Source organism: Pteropus vampyrus, unplaced genomic scaffold (genome assembly GCF_000151845.1).
Source record: "Pteropus vampyrus isolate Shadow unplaced genomic scaffold, Pvam_2.0 Scaffold139, whole genome shotgun sequence".
NCBI classification, from domain to species: Eukaryota; Metazoa; Chordata; class Mammalia; order Chiroptera; family Pteropodidae; genus Pteropus; species Pteropus vampyrus.
Window position 1 is genome coordinate 723,836 of NW_011888920.1, and position 5,882 is coordinate 729,717.

Sequence of the window (5,882 nt, forward strand, 5' to 3'; positions counted from 1 at the left end):
GTGAAAGTATTCACTCAGCAGTGTAGGAAATCAGATCAGAGTGAAAGAGTGCAGAGCAAACTGTAATCCTTATGAAAGAAGATGCAATAGACTGAATGTTTGTGTCACCCACAAATTTGTATGTTTAAACCTAATTCCTAATTTAAGACTTTTTGGAGGTGTAGTCTTTTGGAGGTGATTAAGTTATGAGGGTAGAGTCCTCATGAATAAGATTAGTGTTCTCACGGAAGAGAATCGTAAGCTCTCATGCTTCTTCCACTATGTGAGGATACCGGGACAAAACAGCCATCTATGAACCAGGAATTGGGACACCAAATCTGCTGGCACCTTGATCTGGGACTTTCTAGCATATAGAACTGTGAGAACCAAATTTTTGTGGTTTAAAAGCCACCCAGTCTATGGTATTCTGTTATAGCAGGCCGAACAGACTATGAGGGGAAGATTTTATAAGCAATATCATTTCATTATAGCTATGAAGACTCAACTTGCCACAGGGATTCTCTACTTTGGTTGCCTGTCAATGTCACCTGAGTAAAACCTTAACGCCCATGCCGCACCTCATTAATTAAATCTGAATCTCCGGGGGTGGGACCCAAGCATTTAAGGAGATGATTTTCATGCACGAGCAAAGCTGAGAACTACTGCACAATATATTTCCTCACTTCGAGCTGTTTTTGCAGCAATCTGTCCCGTTGGCACTTCCATAAATATAAGCAGTGGTAGATACACAGTTGGCTGAAACTAAACAATGCCTCCAGCAACTACTCTTCTCTTCAGTTTAAACTTATGACACAAAAGGTGACAATGTGTTGGCAATTGTCATGTTAAAGTTTACTTAAATCCTGGGATAAAGCAATTAGTTATTAAACATGAGTTTTAATTTCTAACAAGCTGCTTGAAGTTAGAGATGAAAATAAAACTTAATTTTAATTTCAATTCTATAATATTCCTATCAAATTTTAATATAGGTACCATATAGATATTAGATTGATATTTCAGAAAATTCTTTGGGATAGCACATTTCCCAGGAAATTATTGTAGGATTTACTTATTTAGCAGATATTTCATTGAGCTGTTATTATGTACAAACTCCTGTTCTAGACACTAGGGAGGTCTCAATGAACAAGGCCAAGTTCCCACACTTATGAGATGATAGTCAAGTAAGGAGAGATGGCAAATCATGAGGATGCCTGGGCTGCTGCCTGGGATCTATCCAGTCTCTTGCACAATGATCCTCAAAATTTTACCATGCATGCGGGTCGAAACGTGGCTCTCTAGATTCTCCTTCTAATATTCAGAATCAGAGCTCTAGGGTGAGCATTTTAACAAGCACTCCTGGTAATTCCGTTGCAGGTGGTCCATTTATCACTTTGAGGAACACTGCTCCAGCACACTTGCCAGTTCCACTGACTTACAAGGAATGCTGTGGACAGCAGGAGGATTATTCAGGGTTTATCTAATAGTATACTCAGGTAGAAAGATGTAATCTTGAAAAGATAATGCTTGCCCATTATAGGTGAATGGCAGCTGCCGGAAATTATGTCTTTGCTTTTAGAACAGAAATACAGCTTCTGCGAGTCTTAGAAGAAAGTTAGGCCTACTACAGATTAGTTTATATTTATCTCAAGGGAGATATTCGATTTACCCAGGCCACCTTAAAATGTGGCTATTTTGAGTGCAAAAAAAAGTCCAATAAAATAAATCATGGTATGAGATTTGGATCTAGCTCCAAAGCACACACTACGGGGAGAGGGTGGAGGTGTGAAATGCAGAGCTGAGAGACGAGCCCTGGGTTATACTTAAAACCCTCTTACAATTTTGATGAGACTTTAGTCAGTTCACTTTGTCTTGCTAGGCTTCACTCCATCAAAGCTTAATCAGATAGTTTCTTAGGTTCCATATGACTAAGAAGGCTTTGAAAACGGCCAACCCAAATATGCAGATCATGTCCAGCTAAAAATAAAGTACATATTTACTCAGTAAAAAAGCCCACTAAATAGCAACGTTATAACAGATCCTTGCATGTTTGTTAGCGTTGCCCATACCCACACGTACGGCAGTAGAGAAAGACCTGGGGGGTTGTGGACATTGCCTAAGCACACTATAGTCAGTGATCGATAGAACTCAAAAAATTTGTCAGTCCGTTGAACATTTCACCCACTATCAGGGTGACAAACTGTCCTGGTTTGTGCGAAACTGAAGGGTTTCCTGGGACAGGGGATTTCCAATGCTAAAACTGGTCACCATACTCATCCACCAGGTATTTCCGACATATCTGCTTAGTTCAAGAGAATAATGTAGCATGTTCAAAAAATTATTGAAGAATTCTGGCTAAACAGGGTGATATTGTCTCCATGCACAATAGGAATTCCGAGAAAGTAGAAGGTCAGTGTAGAATGCAATTATTGAGGAGAGTTTTATAAATTAGGTGGGACTAGGTCCAAGTTTTGTGACTTGCAATCCTGCTTCCTGCTTTACAAGAAATTTTGTCATGCTTTTTGTGCTCAGAAACATGAAAGTGACTTAGAATATATATTTCGAACTTAACAGGAAGGGCCAAAGAATAAGATTAGTTTAAAAATTCAGTCAATTTAAAAACTTTTTATTTGTCTATTTATTCAACCAATTAACATTTATTTTTATAATAGATGCTGAAGTTACAAAAATGACAGTGATCACCTTCCCCAGTTATTCCAAAAGCCTGTGAAATAAGAGTCTACCTACCTCTCTTTGGGGACAGTTGTCCTCCTGTGTGGGTCACGGGTTTTCTATTCAAAGGTAGCCAACTCTGAAAAATAGCATGATCAAAGTAAGATTGTATCAGCATTTATGTTACATTTCTTGGAAACTGGCTTTGGGGATCTATCCCTTGAAAGCAGCCTTGTATGCATCTTACTCTGTGACCTCCAGGGTGAGTCATCCTGATCTCTAGAGGCTATTTCTCTTCTTGCTACCTGGATGTGCATACCTGGGAGTGGCATTCTGTACACTGTACTTTGAAGTTTCTGGGGTCTGACAGCATGAGATCAAATCCTGTCTCTGCTACTATTCAGCTCTGTCAATCCGGACAAATTATTTAGCCTTTCTAACTCTGCTTTCTCTTGGGGATGTTAACAAGAATACATATCACAGAGGGTTGAAGAGCATGTATGCAAAGCACTTAGCACCGTGCCTAACCCGCAAGTAGTACTCGATAAATACTATTTTTACATGCCACCTGGACTTATAAATATCTGATTCACTGTGCCCTGTACATGTGAAAAGAATAAAGCCATTATAAGGTACTTCCAGAGGCTTCTGCCAAGGCCAGAAACTCCAGTCTCAGCTAAATCCTCGACTGCTTCCATACCAGTTACTCAGCAGAGGCACAATTCACGGTTACATATTAGACATGCAGTTCTCAAGTCTTCTGTCTGCCTACTTCAATTTCATATAATTACAGAACCAGAACACTCTATATTAGGGCTTCTAGGGTCTATGTTTTTAGAAATGTGCTTTAGATTGAGGCTCCTGGTGTGAATCCCAGGAGCCAAATATGGACATTAGGTGCGTTGTTGATCATGGACCAGCTTGGAGTGTAATGGGCCAGAGTAAACTAACGTGTGGTCCCAGCCTATTATAAGTAAGAATTTAATTAGGTCTCAAAAGGTACTTCCCAAACCCAGAGGGCATTATACCAGGGAAAGTGTTTTGCTTTAAATTTTGAGGCAAGCTATCAAGGCCGTTTTATCAGCATTTCCTTTGTCTTTTATATTTATTTAGAGAGAAAAAAACAAAATAAAATCTCTTCATTGGTTTGTTCCCCTGGCTTCCTGTGTTTGCAGAAACCTGCCAATCAGTTCAAAATCCTCTGTTTATACCTTTCATTTGGTCGGAAAGATAAAAGATATAAAGAAAGCTTCCCTCTGCTCCCTCCCAACCATCTTTCTGTGTCTGAGTTCCAAGTCACAGAGTCTGACAATGGGGAATTTTATCCATTCTAGTCCTTTGCTCTTTGTAGATCGAAAACTGTTTAAGTTGTGACAACATTCCCTAGACCTTCTGCACAAATAATTCACATTTGCAACCAAAAAGATTTCAATTCTGCAAGAGGCACTAAATTTACTACCAGCCCTTCAGGAGCTGAAAGTCATTGCTCAATCCTTTGCAGAGAGACCGATTTAATTAAGATGTTTTATGTTCACTTTTACACATTTAAATGTAGGAATTTAAACATCTATAATATTAAATAATTCTTTCTTTAGAAGCATATTTTTCTTAAAACACAGGCTGGCAGGTTTTCATTTACACAAAACACTCCAGCATCAGGAGACAACTCATTAGCTGCCAGACTTCACTTTGTCTCAGTAAATTAGCAGAATGTAAATGAACCAAGGTCCATGGAAAATCTCCGCTGATTGCTTCTCCTGGTTTTGCCTCCAACCCTTCAGGGCTTAGATATTCGATGACACTTTGGACTTATGCATATTTGCATGAAAATGACAGCACTTATTTTTTATTATCAGAGTGCCTACATATTTCGACAAGTAATAGGCCAGTCTTTTTTTCAGAGACATTTGCTTTGAAACTGTAAAAAATAATTAGACAGGAATGTGAGATCTGAACTTGGGAGCTGTTGGCAGGCCCTGGCAGTAATTGTTGGTGCTACAAGTCTTTCTGGAGGTGTGGCCAAAAATATAAGTGGATTCATTCTGTCCTAATTTGATCCTGATCTTACCCGATAAAACCGGGTTTCTGGGCTGACTCTAAAAGGCACAGGTGGGGGGAAAGGGTGACAGGCTATCATGGAGCTAAGAAAAAAATTAACCCTAGATAAGGAAATTGGGACCTGGTTTTAGACCCGATTCTGTGTGACCTTAGACTTGTCACCATTCCTGACAGCAGTTTCTCCTGGGCTGCGGCACAAAGTTTCCTGTTAAAGTATGCCCTGCACCCATGAGCTGTAGCATCTTTCCTTACAGAACAGAGAAATGCAGATACAAGCTGGTTTCTAACAGAGAACTTTGAAGCCAAGCAAATTTATTTTTTAAAAGTGCATTACTTGCCAGCTTTGGTACTTTATTATTAGTATTGTGACACTCTCATGACTGATGGTATTAAACCAGCATATCATAACCCATTGGTTGAGAACCACTGGGTTAGGCTCCCCTCCCTTGTATTGGCTGCTTCCTTTAGGGGGAGACTTTTCTAAGAGATACTTTGATGGAAAAGTTTGACTGCAAAAGTAAAACTTGAACTCTCTCATCTGCAAAGGGGAATCAATAATGACTACTTCCTTAAGGGTTTGTTGTAAGGAATAATAAAAAGCTAATAAATATAAAGTGCTTTGTATGAACTAAAAGGAGGTATTTAGATGTCAGGGATGGTCTGGGGTGGTTGGAGACGCCATAGAGAGAGCATGAAGGTATTTGCACATGAGATAGGATGGTAAGACCTTTGTGCAGAGACCCGAGCCCACAGTTTCTGACACCCTAGCAGAGAGCTTGATATGTAGTAAGTGATCCGTAAGTATTGGCCGAAGAAATGAATGAGTAAATGCTTGAATGAGTGAATGAATGAACAGTGGTATAGTGCTACACAATAAGATTCTGGATGATGAAATCCAAAACAATTGAGCTGCTCCGAAACACCTTTTTCAGCCCAGAACTATGGTACATGTACCTGGTCTGAGAGGGGACAGTTGCAATGGCTAAAACACTGATGACCACCCAGTAAATAGGAAGCTTAGTATAGAAGAGATTAGGAGCAGGTGCTCTTAGGTCAGGTTGCCTGATTCCAAATCCCAAATCTGTGTTGAGCTATCTGAAATGTTTGTCAATTTGACTAGCACTTTTGTGCCTTGGTTTCTTCATCTGTGATATGGAGAAAAGGATGGTGATGAA